The sequence below is a fragment of the Dreissena polymorpha genome, chromosome 3 (assembly GCF_020536995.1).
Source record: "Dreissena polymorpha isolate Duluth1 chromosome 3, UMN_Dpol_1.0, whole genome shotgun sequence".
Taxonomy (NCBI): Eukaryota; Metazoa; Mollusca; class Bivalvia; order Myida; family Dreissenidae; genus Dreissena; species Dreissena polymorpha.
The window spans coordinates 6,277,195-6,298,107 of record NC_068357.1 but is presented as its reverse complement, the minus strand read 5'-3'; the positions used below and the strand labels follow the sequence as shown (position 1 = coordinate 6,298,107).

The 20,913-nt window shown below is 38.9% G+C and overlaps 1 long non-coding RNA gene across 1 annotated transcript; it reads left to right on the top strand.

Annotated features, from left to right (window-relative positions):
• Positions 1 to 10,762: 10,762 nt before the first annotated feature.
• Positions 10,763 to 15,206, top strand: LOC127872844 (uncharacterized). The gene is made up of 4 exons (XR_008045807.1): positions 10,763 to 10,803; positions 11,461 to 11,695; positions 14,294 to 14,415; positions 14,895 to 15,206. It is a non-coding gene; the product is annotated as an uncharacterized LOC127872844 (long non-coding RNA).
• The last annotated feature ends 5,707 nt before the right edge of the window (positions 15,207 to 20,913 follow it).

Sequence of the window (20,913 nt, the reverse complement as noted above, 5' to 3'; positions counted from 1 at the left end):
GAGGGCCCTGGGCCTTCCAAACCAGATTGATGACTTTATCCTAGATACAGACGCGTTGGACGTCGCAATAGGCGCAGAGTTGATACAGCTTCAGCACGGTGAAGAACGGGTGATAGCCTACGGTAGCTACGCCCTTACCAAAGAGCAGAGGCGGTATTGTACCACCAGAAAAGAGCTTCTGGCAGTAGTACGGTTCACGCGTCAATTCCGACATTACTTGTTAGGCAGACCTTTCGTTATCAGGACTGACCACTCAAGTTTAACATGGCTGTTGCGTTTTAAGGAGCCTCAGGGGCAGCTGGCGAGATGGATGGAAGAACTGTCTCAGTTTAACATGGTGCTGCAACACAGGGCAGGCCGGAAGCATGCGAATGCGGATGCTCTCTCTCGTATACCGGAAGGGGAATGGTTCGATGCGGGATCATGCGAGATCCTGTCCAGAGATTTGCCATGTGGGGAATGCAAGCACTGCCAGCGAGCAGATCAGTGGAGCGCGTTCACTGAAGACGTCGACGATGCGGTTCTGTTGGGCTACCTACAGTTTGCGAAGTTGTCTGTCACATTGGGGTGTGTACCGACATGAGCACTGTAAGGGGCAACGGTGAGACTGGCCGTGTCGGCGATGATGAAGACGTGTTAACCAAAGGCGTTGAATATGCGGTTCCGTTAGCGCTACCTACAGTTCGCGAAGATGTCCATCACATTGGGGTGTGCACCGACATGAGCACTGCAAGGGGCAACGGTGAGACCGGCGGCTTCGATAATGCCGTTCCGTTGGCGCTACCTACAGAAGATGTCCGTCACATTGGGGTGTGCACCGACATGAGCACTGTAAAGGGCAACGGTGAGACTGGCGGCGTCGGTAATGCAGTTCCGTTGGCACCGCCAACAGTGCGCGAAGTCGTCCGTGACATTGGGGTGTGCACCGATGTAAGCACTGGAGGGGGCAATGGTGAGACTGAGGACGTCAGTGACGAAGCAGCAGCAGCCAAGGGAGACAACAGTGGCAAGCCGGATCCTGAGTCACAGGGGTATTGTCCGACTTTAGAAAACTTGTTTCTAAATTGGTGTCAGGTTGATGTGTTAACGGTTGATGGTGTTTTCCGGATATGTGCATGTGGTCCAGAACCAGAAGTGGAGGTGCCGGCTGGGCCAAAGGAGTTTGAACCCAGCAGTTGGGGTTTCACGTGTGCCGACATAATAGAGGCACAACTGCAGGATCCAGATCTTGGTTTCATTCTGCAGTGGTTCAACAAGGGGGTGGAACCCAGAGAAGCAGAACTGTTTGCGGCAAGCCCTGCAGCCAAGTTTTAGTGGTTAAACAAGGAGCAATTAGCAGTGATAGACGGGGTGTTGTATCAAGGTACCCTCGCATCAGAGGGAAAGCTGTTGGTAATGCCAAGGTCGCTGAGAGGAGGCCATCCGGTTGCATCATGACATACCTTCAGCGGGTCACCAGGGTGTCAAGAGAACGAAGAAGAAGGTGAAGGATAAATTTGCCTGGTATGGTTTGAGCAAGGATGGTGCTGGGTATGTGGCTACCTGTGAGACCTGCAACCGGAACAAGAAGTCGGAGCGGAAGGGGAAAGGTCCTATGACTGAGTACCAGGCTGGAGCCCCAATGGAGAGGGTCCATTTAGATTTTTTAGGTCCATTGCCAAAGACGCGCCGAGGCAATGAGTATATACTCATGATGGTGGACCAGTTCACCAAGTGGGTCGAGTGTGTCCCGTTACCAACGCAGACGGCGGAGGAGACGGCTCATGCCGCGGTTGACCATTTCTTCTTGAGATTCGGTTTCCACCTTCAGGTCTTTTCTGATCAGGGGCGTAATTTTGAGTCCAAGTTGTTTACAGAGTTGTGCAGGGTTCTTGAAATTCATAAGGCCCGTACCACACCGTACCGTCCGTCCGCCAACGGTCAGGTAGAGCGTTACAATCGAACGCTGATGGACGCTGTCCGGTGTTATATAGGTAAACACCAGAACCAGTGGGACCAGAACCTGCAGCAGATAGCGGGTGCATTGCGCGCATCCGTCAACCGTAGTACGGGTTTCACGGCAAACAGGCTGATGTTGGGTAGAGAGGTCAACACCCCTGCAAGTCTGATGTTTCCCCAAAAGGGGGAGCATTTCGAAGAGGACAATTATGCGCATCAGTTGGCACAAGACCTACAATTGGCCCATGAGTGTGCTAGGGGCAAACTCAAGGTAGCTACAAAACGCATGAAGCGAAATTATGATCTCCGATTGCTCGAGCGCAACTACGAGGTGGGCGATGCCGTGTATGTTTTGGATACCGCCACCTTAAAAGGTAAATGCAAGAAGCTGTGCCTACCCTGGAAGGGCCCAGGACTAGTGGTAAAAAAACTATCTAGTCTCATCTTCCAGGTAAAGCTCCGAAACGCGATATTTGTGAAGAACCGCGATCGTTTGAAACCATGTTGCGACCGATTGCTACCCGCGTGGCTGCTAAAGGAAAGGGATTCGCCAGATGCGGATTCTGGCGAGGAAGCCCCCGATGGGCAATTGTATTGCCTGTGCCAGAAACCCTGGCAAGGACGATTCATGGTCCAATGTGATCACTGTGACGAGTGGTACCATGGATCATGCGTAAATGTGACTGCAACAGAGGCTTTGGACATTCAAAAATACCGCTGTCCGAGGTGCTTATTTTTCAATCATAAACTGTTTTTATTTGTTTATTTTTATTTAATAATAATTTTTTAATGAATGAAGACAACAAATGTGTCTGCTCCACTTACAGTGAATGTATAAACCAGCTTTTAAGAGGATATTGGCCAGTCTAGTGTTTATCATTGAGATCTGTATATATTGGCACTTAAAATGGAAAGTATATATTAAGAAATTAACGGCTATTTCTGACAAAGTCAACTTGTGTTGGCAATATCACTAAGTCGCCGAATGATCAAAAGCAGAAGGACATTGCAATGCACTATTAGAAATCTATACACATTAAGCCTCATTCTGGAATTCTGTGAGTCATTTGACTACGCGCTATTGGTTTATTGTGAAAAGGGTCTTTTCATTTATAAATACTTTAAAGAAGTAGATTTTCCATCACTCTGCGGCAGCTGCGCTTTCTTAAAGGAAGTTTGGGAGTAAAATAGATCTACTCCAAGTTTTTGTCACCAAAATCTTCCAACATACAACACTTTCAAGTGGAGAATTAGCCGCATGGAGTGAATAATTTAGAAACATGATTAATTTAAATCACATATAAATCACATGTAATAGCTTTGAAGTCGAAGTTGAGACCTGAAATCTGACTGCATAGAGTGGACAACCACAGTAAACAACTTCCGTGCTTTCAGCATTTGGATTGCAGCTTTCTGGGAAAACGGGGTTTAATGCATGGCAAATAGGATTAGCCTGTGTGCACTGATTAGCCTGTGTTATGCGCGGCTGATCAGTGGACGACCACAGTAAACAACTTCAGGGCCTTCAGCTGTGAACAGTTATACTAGAATTTCATTTAAAAAACTTATCTAAATAATAATTACCACCACGTTGGGTGACATGCAATTTGGATTGTCTATTATTTCTAGGTTATTTTCTTTTCTTCTTTTTTATATATATAAGAACTTAAAACATGCGTGTGGTGTCTCATTTTATTCCTACGTCAAGAATTCGAGCCGCTATGGCCACACAAAGACTAAGAAGTGTTCATTTTTTTAAATATTTTGATTGACTTCGTCATTGGTGTTTCAGAGTATTCACTTTCCAATGGACCGTCATATGCCCATTTCCTTTCAGCATGGACACTAGCTTTGAGATGGATGAGATTCTGCTTTTAAATGATGTGGATGGGTTGGGCCCTCAATCTAACCCAAGTTGGGCGGCACAGATGGACGACGAAGACAGGGCGGAACAGGAGGTTGTCGAGATGGACACTAGCGAGATCGTCCTGATCGCAGCCCTAGATGAGTCGTCTAGCTACGGGGACTCTGTCGGCATAGTCCTTACAGAGTTGCCCAAGAGACCTGCCGGCATAGTCCCGCAGGAGGTGTCCAGTGTGGGTGACGCAGCCCTAGAAGAGTCGTCTAGCTACGGGAACTCTGTTGGCATAGTCCTTACAGAGTTGCCCAAGAGACCTGCTTGCATAGTCCCGCAGTTGTCCAGTTTTCAGAGTACGTCAGAAGAATCGTCTAGCTACGGGAACTCTGTCGGCATAGTCCTTACAGAATTGCCCAAGAGACCTGCCGGCATAGTCCCGCAGGAGTTGTCCAGTTTTTGTAATACGTCAGAAGAGTCGTCTAGCTACGGGAACTCTGTCGGCATAGTCCTTACAGAGTTGCCCAAGAGACCTGCCGGCATAGTCCCGCAGGAGTTGTCCAGTTTTCAGAGTACGTCAGAGAAATCGTCTAGCTACGGGAACTCTGTCAGCATAGTCCTTACAGAGTTGCCCAAGAGACCTGCCGGCATAGTCCCGCAGGAGTTGTCCAGTTTTCGGAACACGTCAGAAGAATCGTCTAGCTATGGGAACTCTGTCGGCATAGTCCTTACAGAGTTGCCAAAGAGACCTGCCGGCATAGTCCCGCAGGGTTTGTCCAGTTTTGTGGACAGAAGTTTTCTTTTTTTTTTGTACTTGTTGTTCATTCTTTATTAAGTTCCCATGTTCTTGTGTTAAGGCTGCCTTGCAAGTGTGTTTGGTTAGTCTTTAGTGTTGCGTTGGGAGCAGTTTAGTTACCTCCTTCACTAAAGTTCAGGGTGTATAATGTTGCATAGGTCAGGCCTCGACACTAACGGTGGTCCGGGGACCCGAGGCCCCCAGATTTCGGCGAGGACCACCAGTTCTTTCAAGATGGGTGGTCCTCCGGGAACCCTAAATTTATAGAAACACTTTGTCTTGATTGACCATTTGAATTTTTAAAAGTGCCTCCAATTTTTAAAGAGCGGCGTATAAAAAAAAATTGGTAAAATCTTATCCGAAAATGTACTGCAAATCGAAAGCACGCGACTGAGCATGAGCGGCCATCGTCAGTTGTAAATATTGATTTTTGACGATGTAAGCGACCTACAGTGCAGAGAGTATATTGAAAACACTGAAGCGTGTAAGTGTTACAAACGGTGTTTTTACTGCTATTGTCAAGTTTAATGGGGGTTATTATCGGATTATCTGATTATTAATGGCTCCATAATGATATTGAGCCCCCAAAAAAGTAACACTGGGACAAACTGTCACGACGATCAGTATTATCATAATTATAGAGCCGCTATTTCTTTAATCAAAACCATAGGCGATCGGGCTGGCAAAAGCATTTAATTTCTCCACAAAAACACATGCCGGTATACACTTTTTTGTACAGGTATTTGTGAGCATTTTTGTTTAAAAGTTCCATTATTATAATGACCTTGGAAGGATATAATTTGATTAAGATACCAACAATTTCTGAAATAAAAAGTATATCGTTCACTTGGTGTACTATATTTCGGATATGTTAAAATTCGGACATTTAAAGATAGTGACATACATGTGTTTGTTTCTTGTTGATAGTTAAAAAAAAAAAGCTTTATGTTATTTCAGGCAACTAGAATAGATGGTGGTAATTATCTGGGCCTTTCTGTCAGGAAATAGGCGTGAACAATTATAATTTAATTGATCCTGGAAATCATCCACCACTAACAGAAAACGTTTTAACAACAGAAGCTGATGTATGACATGTCCAAATGACCATATATAACTGTTTAACAAATTAAGTGAGATGATTTACTTTCTGATGTTTTCTTTTTCTTTTTCCCTTTCAAATGATGTAAATTGGTGTGATTCTATGTTTAAATAATTAATTTTGAAACATTTAGGCAGCATATTGTTTAATACATTGAAGTTAACATTGTTATATTATTTTGGTTATCTGTGTTGTTTATCAAGTTGAAAAAAATGGTATTTATATACAAATAAAGCTTATCAAGATTTATGAAGGTATGACTAATGAAGGTACTTATTGTTTTTTATGTAATAATATACTTTTTAAAGTGATAATATAGGCAATGACATTAATGTAGTAAGGTTTCTTTAAATGGTTGTTCCTATTAATAAGGTTGGAATAATCGACAGTTTTCACGGCGCGAAAAAGTTGCAACAAGTTTTGTTGAGCCAGTGAAACCACTGAATGCGCGTAATTACCTTTTATTTCTTAAAATTTTATATTAAGAACTTCCGAAACGCTAAGTTCTGGCGGCGAAGGGCAATGCTGAAGATGATTATGACAAGGATGACGATGCTGATGATAATGATGAAATGCATGATATCAAAAGTTTACAAGACAAGGTTATTAGCTTTTAATGGGTCTGCTTTAAATGGCAACAGATTTGAATATAGGAAATAAAAATGTTTTAAGTATGCTTCTTGTACTTATTTGCCCTTACGCCGAGAGTAGCTGTGTGTTGAAACAAGAGGACTCCCTAGTTTGGGTGAGGGCCACCAAAAGTTGAAAGTAGGGTTCCCTCTGGGTACCCTGTCAAAAAAGTTAGTGTCAAGGCCTGTAGGTAAATACCTCATCAATAGAGCAGATAGAAATAATGATACATTACAGTGTAAATTACTACTAATAATACGAATAGAGTAGATGAAAATAGGGATACAATTAGTAATAATCAGAATAGAGTAGATGAATAACACATACAAGAAGAATAGAATAACAAGAGTTCCGCGGTCGGAGATGACCGCATTAAAGCCGGATTTTTTATTTAAATGACAGGAAAGTACCTTTCGTGTTTTTGTCAATGCAATACTTAAATTACTGAAATATTGTTCAAAGGTCAAAATGAAATGTAGTGACCTTGACCTTCAAATGAATGACATTGAAATGAGCAGTGGTGATCTTCTAGTACTGGCCAACCTTTATGTCAAGTTTGAAGACTCTAGGTACAAGCATACCAAAGTTATAACATGGAATAAGAACTTTAACATTTTTACCTACCAAAGTTATAAGAACTTTAACATTTTTACATTCAAGGTCACAGTGACCTTGACCTTAGAATGAATGACCTTGAAATGACCAGTGGTCATCTAAGTGTGCTTGCAAACCTTCATGTCAAGTTTGAAGACTCTATGTCCAAGCATACCAAAGTTATAACAATTTTAACATTTTAACATTTAAGGTCACAGTGACCTTGACCTTCAAATGAATGACATTGAAATGACCAGTGGTCATCTTCTAGTACTGGCCAATCTTTATTTCAAGTTTGAAGACTCTAGGTACAAGCATACCAAAGTTATAACATGAAATAAGAACTTTAACATTTTTACATTCAAGGTCACAGTGACCTTGACCTTCAAATGAATGACCTTGAAATGTCCAGTGGTTACTTACTAGTTCTGGCCAACCTTCATGTCAAGTTTCAAGACTCTAGGTCCAAGCATACCAAAGTTTTAACAACTTTAACATTTTTACATTCAAGGTCACAGTGACCTTGACCTTCAAATGAATGACCTTGAACTGTCCAGTGGTTACTTACTAGTTCTGGCCAACCTTCATGTCAAGTTTCAAGACTCTAGGTCCAAGCATACCAAAGTTATAACAACTTTAACATTTTTATATTGAAGGTCACAGTGACCTTCACCTTCAAATGAATGACCTTGAAATGACCAGTGGTCATCTGTTAATCCTGGCCAACCTTCATGTCAAGTTTGAAGACTCTAGGTCCAAGCATACCAAAGTTATACCATGAAATAAGAACTTTAACATTTTTACATTCAAGGTCACAGTGACCTTGACCTTCAAATGAATGACCTTGAAATGACCAGTGGTTACTAACTAGTTATGGCCAACCTTCATGTCAAGTTTCAAGACTCTAGGTCCAAGCATACCAAAGTTATAACAACTTTAACATTTTTTATATTGAAGGTCACAGTGACCTTGACCTTCAAATGAATGACCTTGAAATGACCAGTGGTCATCTGTTAATCCTGGCCAACCTTCATGTCAAGTTTGAAGACTCTAGGTCCAAGCATACCAAAGTTATACCATGAAATAAGAACTTTAACATTTTCGAGCACGCCGCCCGCCCCCCCCGCCCGCCCCCCCGCCCCCCCGCCCGCCCGACAACATCAATCTATAAGCCGAGATTTTTTCGAAAAAAATCCGGCTAAAAAATAGATAAAGAATAACACATACAAGTAGAATAGGATAAAAGATAAATAAATAAGTAAATAAGTACATATACCAATATACTCACGCCGGTGTTGGACATGGCCGACTGTTATTTTAAAGGGTTGATCCGTGACCACCTGTCTAGGGTTGGGGCCCCAAATCTGCATGTTGCGGCGTGCCCGTAGTATTGATACACTTAGATTGTCCCGACTTTGGGGAGTCTGGGCACTGTCGTCGTTCTGCTAAGTCGCTGCGTCTAGGCGTACATCGCATGGCAAAGGCGCCCTCCTTGCTTACGAAAGGGGCATTGGGGTCCGAGAGATAGTCAATATACTTCCTTGGAGTTCATGGGACGGCTTGGGCGCAGTGGCTTTAGAGTACATTGCATGGCAAAGGTGCCCTCCTTGCTTACGAAAGGGGCATTGGGGTCCGAGAGATAGTCAATATACTTCCTCGGGTGCGACGGGACGTCTGTGGCGGACTGACTATGACATTCGGTGGGACGATTCCTTGGTGAGTAGGGGGTCGTCCCAAAAAGAGAAAAGTGAGGGGAGTGTTGTGCCAGTGACATCCGGTGCCACGCCCCCCTGCAGAGAGGTACCCGGCTTGTGAGACGTTAGGATGACGGGACCATGCTGCCAGGGATGGAGGTCGCGACCAATCAGATGAAAGCTGATGCCTGCTGGGACCACCACTCCCTGACCACGCTCTTTTTCCGATGCAGACAGCGCAGTGACCAGACGTACAACCAGAGAATTCATTTGTGCACGAGGTAGTATAAGTGTATTGCATTGAATTTGCCCCAGGCCCAATTTATTGCTATTTACCCATTGCTATATGATTATTGGCCATACGTTAAGAACCCACAAGAGCTAACCGTTTGAATCACTTCATAGTTGAAAGGAAATGACATGTTACTATACTGTTACCATTCAGAGGATGGAGACCATTTATACATAAATTATTTCAAATTATCTTTTATTCCTGTTAGAGCCGGACCATCATGAAGGATGGCAAGAGGCGGCATTTTATGGAGAGTTCTGGGGAGGCAGCTCTTCCCAAAAAACAGAATTTGTCAGTTTTGGAGGAGAAGGTAGTCATATTGTAAACATTACCAATTGCAAATAAATTAATGATGCAGATCTAGCATTTGTCCGAGGTTCATATTATTATTTTAATTTTGCCCAAAAAAAAACAGCCTTTCTCAGAATGATGTATAGTTGTTCACTTTTTCCTGCTTTTGTCCTTAGTGCCCAAATCAAGATTGATAGGTGTTCCAGGTGGAGGGGTTGACACTGGTCCACTGAAGAGACCAATGCACGAAAATGGTGGGAACAAACATGCTTACATTTCCACATTTGTTCTGTAAATCTTATATAAATTTAAATTTATTTCTTTTTTTGTATTTTACAGTGCACTTTAAATTCAATAATAAAAGTCATTTATAATATAAGGTTTAAATTGGCATAGAATATGGCATACTAAAAGGGGGACAGCCTTATTATATATATCATGAATGAAGAAAAGTCAACAGTGAAACACATGCTCATTAATTTTCATACCGAATAGAAACACAATTATAAACATTTGACCTAATATCTTTTGATTTTTTAAATCAGATACCCAGGACCAAGGAGAGACAAACAAACGCCCCAAACCGAACGGTATGTCATTGTCATTTATTAAAGTTATAAGATTTGTAACAACAAATATCACTCAAATTAACTGTTGACTGAGTCTTTATAATGACAGGGCCAAAACACCAACTTTGGAAAAAGTGCCACAGCCTTTTTTGGGGGGAAAAAGACACAATTTCCTGGCTTTGTGGAATGCAATATACTGAGGTAGATTGGAAATTAAGAGAAAAATGCATGATTTTAAAGAAATTTCTGTATGGAAAAGGGCCTTTTTGGTAAAGGGAAAGAAAAAGATGCTCCTTGCAAAGAAGGGTTTTTTGGCCCTGAAGGAAATAATTACAATTGCCCTTGGTTTCACTATTTAATATTATTCTGATTGCCTAGAGTTTATTATGTGTATGGGCTTTATTTTTTGAGGAAGCGATTTGCTACGAGGCGCACAAGGAAATCGAGAGTTGGACTACTTCGATATTGTTATGCCATGTGCGACATGTACATGGTCAATACTGTGTATTGGAAAAGGAGGCGCTTACTAAATTTATGAGCGAATAAATCCCAAATTATATTGTCGTTTTAGCAAAACCATTGAAAAACATATACACAATCAAAATAATAATTGTGAAATGTAAATAAATATCAATTTAAGGGAATATAGTTGATTTTGGCATTCTTGATAATTTTTATGGAAGGCTAAAAGAAGAGAATAATTTATTGCAATGCACAGAAAATCCAATACCTCTTAGTTTCTTATGTTTGTGTTGTGTTACAACCAAAAATAGAAGTTTTTAGAAAATATGTTTTTGCTATATATAATTTTAGACCAGAAAGGATATTTTATACACATTTTTGGTGATATTTTAAAATTTAACCCCCCCCCCCCCTCACACACACACAAACACACACACTGGTAACATCATCTCTTGTTACATTACCCTTAATGTCTGAATTCATGTTTTAGTTCCGAGTGAACCTGTTCCAAATTCAACTCCAAGCACATCAAAAAGCACTGCCAGTATCCATGCCAGCAACCAAAGGAAGACAGCTATGAAGGGTAGATCAAATTTTCATCAGTCCCATTATGTAACAAAGCTTAAGTTCTTTTTGCTCTGGACACGCCATTGCACTTATACCTTTATGTTTAGGTCCATATCTCAGAAACAATTGAAGATATTTGCTCTATACTTCCTTTGCTTGTTCACTCATGCGAGGACAACAAAACACAAGGGCATGTTACCCTAAAATTATATTTTCTACAGTTTTGCCTTCTTTTTCAAATTAGCCTTTCATATTAAGTTAACATTTTTGTATAGATCAATATCTCAGAATCTGTCAATGATATATACTTCCTTTGCTTGTTCATCATCATATGGGGACCACAACTCACAAGGGCAGATAACCTCCATTACACTTGTAGAAATTGCTTTCATAACATTTTCCAGCCCCTAATAAGTGGAGTGACTGTTCATGGACAGCTATTGTTATAAAGATTAATGTTATGTCTAGCTATGTGTACCATCATTAATTGATTGATATCATACATTTTTGTTATGAAAGGTGACATGAAGCATACTTGGAGATAAGCATATTGTTCACTCCTTTAATGAACACTGATAGTCACTTAGAATAACAACTTTGTAAAAGACAAAGAAATTAATTAAAGATTCATCACATAGCTTATAATATCACTTTTATTTGATCCCACTTGCAGATTGTAATTGTCATCAGGAGATGCTGAACATTTCTCAGCGCATGCTTGAGGAGAGCATAAAGAGAATGAAGTCTTGCATGAAATCAGCTCATCACTGAAATTTACTGCTGGAAAGACATACTTGGACAGCTTGCTGGACCAGACAAATATTTAAAAGCGGTGGCATAGACAAAACAAGTCTATACAAGAGCACCCCCTTGCGGGTGCAGACCGCTCATCTATTTTCTTTCTAAAGGTGAACGGACTCTCAATTTCAATCACAAAGGAGGGAGGGGTGGAGTGAAGAGGGGTGTATAGTGTGGGAGTGTGGACATTTATTACATAATCTTCCAAAAATGCGAACAAAAAATGCAAAAAAAATTGGGGGGGTTGGGGGGTTGGGTGGGGGGGGGGGAGGGGATTCTTGGGTGCGATGGTTGGATGGTATTTCAAAAATGAAATAATAAAAATAAATATTTGTGTTTTTTAACCATTTCAAAAAACAACAAGGGCTTTTTGTAAAACATGCATGCCCCCCATATTGGCTGTCCATTGTAGTGGCAGCCATTGTGTGAATACTATTTTTGTCACTGTGACCTTGACCTTTGACCTAGTGACCTGAAAATCAATAGGGGTCATCTGCGAGTCACGATCAATGTACCTATGAAGTGTCATGATCCTAGGCAAAAGCGCTCTTGAGTTATCATTCAAAAATCATTTTACTATTTCGGGTCACCGTGACCTTGACCTTTGACCTTAAAATCAATAGGGGTCATCTGCGAGTCATGATCAATCTACCTATGAAATTTCATGATCCTAGACGTATGCGTTCTTGAGTTATCATCCAAAAACCATTTTACTATTTCGGGTCACTGTGACCTTGACCTTTGACCTAGTGACCTCAAAATCAATAGGGGTCATCTGCGAGTCATTATATCAATCTACCCATGAAGTTTCATGATCCTAGGCGTATGCGTTCTTGAGTTATCATCCGGAAACCATTTTACTATTTCGGGTCAACATGACCTTGACCTTTGACCTAGTGACCTCAAAATCAATAGGGGTCATCTGCGAGTCATGATCAATCTACCCATGAAGTTTCATGATCCTAGCCGTATGCATTCTTGAGTTATCATCCGGAAACCATTTTACTATTTCGGGTCACCTTGACCTTTGACCTAGTGACCTCAAAATCAATAGGGGTCATCTGCAAGTCATGATCAATGTACCTATGAAGTTTCATGATCCTAGCCCCAAGTGTTCTTGAGTTATCATCTGGAAACCACCTGGTGGACGGACCGACCGACCGACAGACCGACCGACCGACATGTGCAAAGCAATATACCCCCTCTTCTTCGAAGGGGGGCATAAAAAATTGGGGGGGGGGGGGTGAGGTGGGGGGGGGGGTATAGTGAAAGGGTGTGGTGGTAGTGTGAGGGTGTGGTGGTCATTTGTGAGATGATCTTAAAAAAAAAAAAAAAAACGGGGGATGGTTTGGGTGGAGTCTATTGTGGTATGTCAGGTAAGAGTAGTTTTGTCAAAGTATCAATCAAATCTAATCATAAATAAAGAAGTTATGGAAATTTTTGCAAAATTTAATAATTTGACCTTGAGAGTCAAGGTCATTCAAAGGTCAAGGTAAAATTCAACTTGCCAGGTACAGTAACCTCATGATAGCATGAAAGTATTTGAAGTTTGAAAGCAAAAGCCTTGATACTTTAGAAGTAAAGTGGATCGAAACACAAAATTTAACCATATATTCAAAGTTATTCAAAGTCAAAAAAGGGCCATAATTCCATAAAAATGACAACCAGAGTTATGCAACTTGTCCTTTTACTGTACCCTTATGATAGTTTGCGAGTGTTCCATGTATGAAAGCAATATCTATGATACTTAAGGGGTAAAGTGGACCAAAACACAAAACTTAACCAAATTTTTATTTTTTAAGTATAAAGGGCCCATAATTCTATCCAAATGCCAGTCAGAGTTACATAACTTTGCCTGCACAGTCCCCTTATGATAGTTAATAAGTGTTGCAAGTATGAAAGCAATAGCTTTGATACTGTAGGAATAAAGTGGACCTAAACACAAAACTTTACCAAATTTTCAATTTTCTAAGTATAAAAAGGGCACATAATTTTGTCAAAATACCAGTCAGAGTAACATAACTTTGCCTGCACAGTCCCCTTATGATAGTTAGTAAGTGTTGCAAGTATGAAAGCAATAGCTTTGATACTTAAGGAATAAAATGGACCTAAACACAAAACTTTACCAAATTTTCAATTTTCTAAGTATAAAAAGGGCACATAATTCTGTCAAAATACCAGTCAGAGTTACATAACTTTGCCTGCACAGTCCCCTTATGATAGTTAGTAAGTGTTGCAAGTATGAAAGCAATAGCTTTGATACTTAAGGAATAAAATGGACCTAAACACAAAACTTTACCAAATTTTCAATTTTCTAAGTATAAAAAGGGCACATAATTCTGTCAAAATACCAGTCAGAGTTATCTAACTTTGCCTGCCCAGTCCCCTCATGATAGTCAGTATGTGTACCAAGTTTGAATGCAATAGCATTGATACTTTCTGAGAAAAGTGGACCTAAACGCAAAACTTAACCGGACGCCGACGCCAAGGTGATGACAATAGCTTCTTTTTTTTTTCAAAAAATAGATGAGCTAAAAATGTGTGTTAATTTACATCTGTAATTTAATTGCATGTAATTATATGTTTCTAATGATAAATTATTAGAGTTTTTTTCCCTTTGTAGGTTCAAAATAGAAATTATTATATGTTATATTGCTAAATTGTTTTTTAGAATATTCTATAATTACAAATTCTAACATTTATTGCAGAAAATACTGAGGTTGACTGTTTCAACATTGTCCAGGAGTTGAAGGAAAAAAAGGTGTGCCACCAACAAACAAGAGGAGAGGCTACCATTGAAATTCCAACTGATGACAAACCGATTCCACAGGTATATTGATTAGAACAATTAAACAAAATAATTGTTAAGCTCAGTACAATAAGTGTGAAAAATTCCCATAACAATAAATAATTAAAAAAAACATTAAATAACATTATTTAAGCTGTTCTTGTTTTGGATGGAAAATGCATTTTCTGTTAATTTCATTTTTTTGCATAAAAACACAAAAACAATTATATTGCCATATAAGATTTTTAAAAATACATTTCATTCAAATAATTATCTTAAAATTAAATGAAACTCAACTAAAAATAAATGTGAATGCCAATCTATTAGCTCATTAAATATAGATATCATTACATTAACATGTTGCATTTGTAAGTTACAGAAAGCAATGCCACTATTACTGCAGTACACTTGTTGAGAAATTGAACATTAATAAATGTATATAAAATACATGTACAGGTTAGTTTTTTATATAAGATTTCATCATAAACAAAATTTTGGTATTATTTCTCATGCGTATTTAGGTCATAATTGGATCGGTAAAGGCGGTCGCGACCCAATCAATCATTCAAGAAGGAGACATGGTACTCTGCGATGTGGAGCGTTACCATGATGAATGGCCACAAGTTGCACAAGTCTTAAACATTGATAGAGACAAATACAAGATCCTGTGGTACAAGGGGTCCATGACAGGGGCATGGACACCAGCAACCAGGCGTGTAAAAGGAGCCAAAGGAAAAACAGAGACATATGAGGACATTGTGAGTCAATCTGAATTATGGTTTTCAGGTTTCAGATTGACTCCGGCTGGCAACCTTACAAAAGTCACAAAAGACAAACAAGAGCACCGCCTTGCGGGTGCAGACCGCTCATCTATTTTCTTTTTAAAGGTGAAGGGACTCTCATTTTCAATCACAAAGGAGGGAGGAGTGGAGTGAAGAGGGGTGTATAGTGTGGGGTTGTGGACATTTATTACATTATCTTCCAAAAAAGCGAAAAAAAACAAAAAAAAAAAAAATCGGGGGGGGGGGGGGGTATAGTGTGAGGGTGTGGTGATAATTTGTGAGATGATCTTAAAAAAAAAAAAATCAAAAAAATCAAAAAAAAAATTTGGGGGGTGGGGTGGGGTGGGGGGGGTGGGGTGGGGGTATAGTGTGAGGGTGTGGTGGTCATTTGTGAGATGATCTTAAAAAAAAAAAAAAAAAAAAAATAAAAAAAAATGGGGGGGGGGGAGGGGGGGAGGGGGGGGGAGGGCACGGGGGATGGTTTGGGTGAAGTCTATAGTGGTATGTCAGGTAAGAGTAGTTTCATCAAAGTATCAATCAAATCTAATCATAAATAAAGAAGTTATGGCAATTTTAGCAAAATTTAATAATTTGACCTTGAGAGTCAAGGTCATTCAAAGGTCAAAGTAAAATTCAAGTTGCCAGGTACAGTAACCTCATGATAGCATGTAAGTATTTGAAGTTTGAAAGCAATAGCCTTGATACTTCGAGTGGATCAAAACACAAAATTTAACCATATATTAAAAGTTACTAAGTCAAAAAAGGGCCATAATTCCGTAACAATGACAACCAGAGTTATGCAACTTGTCCTTTTACTGTACCCTTATGATAGTTTGTGAGTGTTCCAAGTATGAAAGCAGTATCTATGATACTTTAGGGGTAAAGTGACCAAAACATAAATCTTAACCAAATTTTCAATTTTCTAAGTATAAAGGGCCCATAATTCCGTCCAAATGCCAGTCAGAGTTACATAACTTTGCCTGCACCGTCCCCTTATGATAGTTCATAAATCTTGCAAGTATGAAAGCAATAGCTTTGATACTGTAGGAATAAAGTGGACCTAAACACAAAACTTAATCATATTTTCGATTTTCTAAGTATAAAAAGGGCACATAATTCTGTCAAAATGCCAGTCAGAGTTACATTACTTTGCCTGCACAGTCCCCTTATGATAGTTAGTAAGTGTTGCAAGTATGAAAGCAATAGCTTTGATGCTTAAGGAATAAAATGGACCTAAACACAAAACTTAACCAAAATTGTCAATTTTCTAAGTATAAAAAGGGCACATAATTCTGTCAAAATGCATGCCAGAGTTATCTAACTTTGCCTGCCCAGTCCCCTCATGATAGTAAGTAAGTGTACCAAGTTTGAATGCAATAGCATTGATACTTACTGAGAAAAGTGGAACTAAACGCAAAACTTAACCAAAATTTTCCATTTTTTAAGTATAAAAAGGGCACATAATTCTGTCAAAATGCACGCCAGAGTTATCTAACTTTGCCTGCCTAGTCCCCTCATGATAGTAAGTAAGTGTACCAAGTTTGAATGCAATAGCATTGATACTTTCTGAGAAAAGTGGACCTAAACGCAAAACTTAACCGGACGCCGACGCCAACGCCGACGCCGACGCCGACGCCAAGGTGATGACAAAAGCTCATAATTTTTTTTCAAAAAATAGATGAGCTAAAAATTAGAATCATACTTTGATTAGATACTTCATAACACAATTCAATGCATGGAAATCTGTAACTGTATGGTAACAATTACGAATCATTTTCTAAATTAAAGGAATTATTACCAGTACTTTCCTTGTAAAAAATGATTTGTACTTGCCAAATGATAAATATAAATTATCTCCCTTTAAAGCTTGTTACTTCCCTTGGATTTGTTTTTTATATCTTAGACCTTGAAGGATGACCTTGACCTTTCACCACTGAAAATGTGCAGCTCGCGTAGATACAAATGCATGCCAAATATCAAGTTGATATCTTCAATATAGCAAAAGTTATTGCCAATGTTAAAGTTTTCGGACCGATGGAGGGACAGACGGACGGACAGTTTAAATGCTATATGCCACCCTACCATGGGCATAAAAATTACAATTTTGTAATAATGCCATAAATGACCCATTGACAATTTTTTCTACAAATTATGTAAAGTTAAGACTATGAAATCAAAATCTTACACAGCATGTATCTGAAATTGTTCACCTTAACCCTTTGCATGCTGGGAAATTTGTCTTCTGCTAAAATGTCGTCTGCTTAATTTCTAAAATTAGCATTTTCTTCTATTTTTTTCAAAGAATACTATCAGAATAGCACACAGTTTGGATCCAGATGAGACGCCACGTTCTGTGGCGTCTCATCTGGATCCAAACTGTTTGCAAAGGCCTTCAAAATTTGGTTCCCGCACTGAAAGTGTTTTGGTTATACATGTTTATTATATTACTGTGATTGGTCATTTTCACTGCCTGTTAGAGGTGTTGTAATTATTAAATGAACATACATGATATGCATAAAAAATTATGTGTAACTTATTTGTTCAATTCATACGTATTCTGAATAATTTACTGTTATCATTGTTTGAATACTTGAGTTGAAAATTGATTGTCTATGGTGCTTATTAAATATTACATGTTTTGTAAACATTGAATGGTGTATTTAATTTGCACTTATATAATTTTTTTCAGATTGAATAGAGGTATATACAGATTTTTTTGTTCATGTATATTACACGCATATCAAGAACCAATAAGGTCAAGGTTACTGAAACTGGAAATACATAAATGGTTATCCGGTAAAAATATTCAATTTGGATTGACCAGAAATGAGTGTATATGATTTACAAGCATGTGAGTGAATTTGTTACAGGTTTGTTATAGGTCAAGTTCATGGTTACTAACAATAAAAAAGAATGTTTCTGCTTAAAAGCTTGAATTTAAATGGAGATATTGTGTATGGATAGTATTAATGCAAAGCATGGACACAGTTTCTCATCCTATTGAATGCATGGACTCAGTTACATGTACTTATCTTATTAAAAACTGTGTCGATGCCAAGTATTTGAATCATTTTGTGTTGTAAATCAGATTATTTCACTGAAAAAAGCCATTCTCAGATTGATGTCTTATTCCCACTTCACATAATACACTGCCCTCATTAATCCTTCATTGGAGATAGGGGCTAAGGAGATGTTTGGGAACATACCTACACCACCAGAGGCTGTGATTATTGAGGCATCAGACAGTAGAGGTATTTTAACTATTAGATTACAAATATTAATACCTTTTCCGACAGATATTGGTGTCAATAAGTACTATGTGTAACAACCAACAACCCAGGATCTCTGGGGTAAAGTCCTTAAAACTATACCTACATAACTGACAAACATGTCCAACAAATGTCTTTCTCAAAATAACTTAAAGACTTTTCAGATTTCGGGAAAATTTAAATGAAAACATATGAAGTAAACACACAGAAAGCAAGTCTTCCATCAATTTGTTTTCAATTGTGGTTTTCACATATAGCTTGACAGATTTAATCTTCTCATTCAGGCATGTTTGTTTTGCTTCCATACAATTATAAACAAGAGGGCCATGATGGCCCTGTATCGCTCCACTGCTAAAAAAAGGCTGAAACAATATATTCTCTGCATTTGCAAATACTTAAATAAAGGCCCTATTTAAGCACATGCACACTTTTGTGACCCCCTGGGCTGGGTCAAATTTAACCCCAGGGGCATAATTTGCAGGGGTTTTTTTTGGCCCTATTTTATAGCCGAAATTCGGCTATGTTCCCAATCCCAAAAAGTATACTTTTTTCCCAAATTGTGGCAAAAAATTCCCAATTTCCAAAAAAATAATTTTTTTTTTTTTAGAAAGAAGTGTCTAATGCGTATTTTATCTCAATTTTAATTCAATTACATTTAACAAAGTATTATATGATTTTATTCTTTTAATTTGAATGATTATAAAGAGTTATATCGAATTTAGTATTTCCATAATCAGTGGACTTTTCGTTTGGAATAAAAAGGCAAATGAATTTATTTTCCCAATTTCATGAAAATGCAGATAAAAAACCCAATTCCAAAACCATGGGCTATCTTCCCAAAAAGTGGGGAAAAAAACCTGATTTGAGCAAACTTTGTACAGGACTGCTATATCTCACTACATACAAAATGTGGTAGCCCTAGGTCCTAGAGTTAAGGACAAGAATATTTTCAAAGTTTTCACAAAATAAGCAAGATATAAGCTTGTATAATGTTCAATTTTGTGACGCGCGGGTCAGGGTCAAATTTGACCCAAAGGGCATAATTTGAACAAACTTAGAGGACTATAAGATGTTACTGCATACCAAATTTGGTAGCCATAGTCCAAATTTTCGACAAGAAGATTTTTTTTTTAAGATTTCATAAAATAGGTGCTTTATAAGCGTTTATTCAAATTTGTGACCCCCGGGGCAGGGACAAAGTTGACCCCAGAGGCATTATTTGAACAAATTTGGTAGAGGTTTATTAGATATCACTACATACCAAATTGGTAGCCCTAGGCCCAATGGTTATGGACAACAAGATTTTTAAAGTGTTCACAAAATAGGCCCCATATAAGCGTATGTTCAGTTTTGTGACCCCCTGGGCAGGGTCAAATTTGACCCAAGGGGCATTATTTGAACAAACTTGGTAGAGAACTATTAGATGTCACTACATACCAAATTTGGTAGCCCTATGCCTTATGGTTAAGGACAAGCAGATTTTTAAAGTTTTCACAAAATAGGCACTATTTAAGCATATAATCGATTTTGTGGCCCCCAGGGCAGGGTCAAATTTGACCCCTGGGGCATAAATTGAACAAACTAAGTAGAGGACTATACAATGTCACTACATACCAAATTGTGTAGCCCTAGGCCTAATGGTTATGGGCAAGAATTTTTTAAAGTTTTCACAATATAGTCATTGTATAAGCATATGTTCAATTTTGTGACCCCCGGGCAGGGTCAAATTTGACCCAAGGGATAAAATTTGAACAAATTTGGTAGAGTCTATTAGGTGTCACTACATACCAAATTTGATAGCCCTAGGTCACATTGTTATGGAAAAGATTTTTTTTAAGTTTTTACAAAATAGGCCTTATATAAGCATATGTTCAATTTTGTGAACCCCCAGGGCTGGGTCAAATTTGACCCCAGGGATAAATTTTGAACAAATTTGGTAGAGGACTATTAGATGTCACTACATACCAAATTTGATAGCCCTAGGCCCGATGGTTATGGACAACAAGATTTTCAAAGTTTTCACAAAATAGGCATTATATAAGCATACGTTCAATTTTGTGACCCCCCGGGGCAGGGTCAAATTTGACCCCAGGGGCATAATTTGAACAAACTTGGAAGAGAACTATAAGATGTCACTAGATACCAAATTTGGTATCCTTTGGCCTAATGTTTATGGACAAGAAGATTTTTAAAGATTTCACAAAATAGGTTCCATATAAGCGTATGTTCAATTTTGTGACCCCTAGGGCAGGATCAAATTTTACCCCAGGGGCATAATTTGAACAAATTTGGTAGAGGACTATTAGATGTCTCTACATACCAAATTTGGTAGCCCTAGGCCTAATGGTTAAGAAAGAGGGTTATGGAAGAAAAGATTTGTAAAGTTTTCACAAAATAGACCCTATATAAGCATATGTTTAATTTTGTGACCCCCGAGGCAGGGTCAAATTTGACCCCAGGGGCATAATTTGAACAAATTTGGTAGAGGA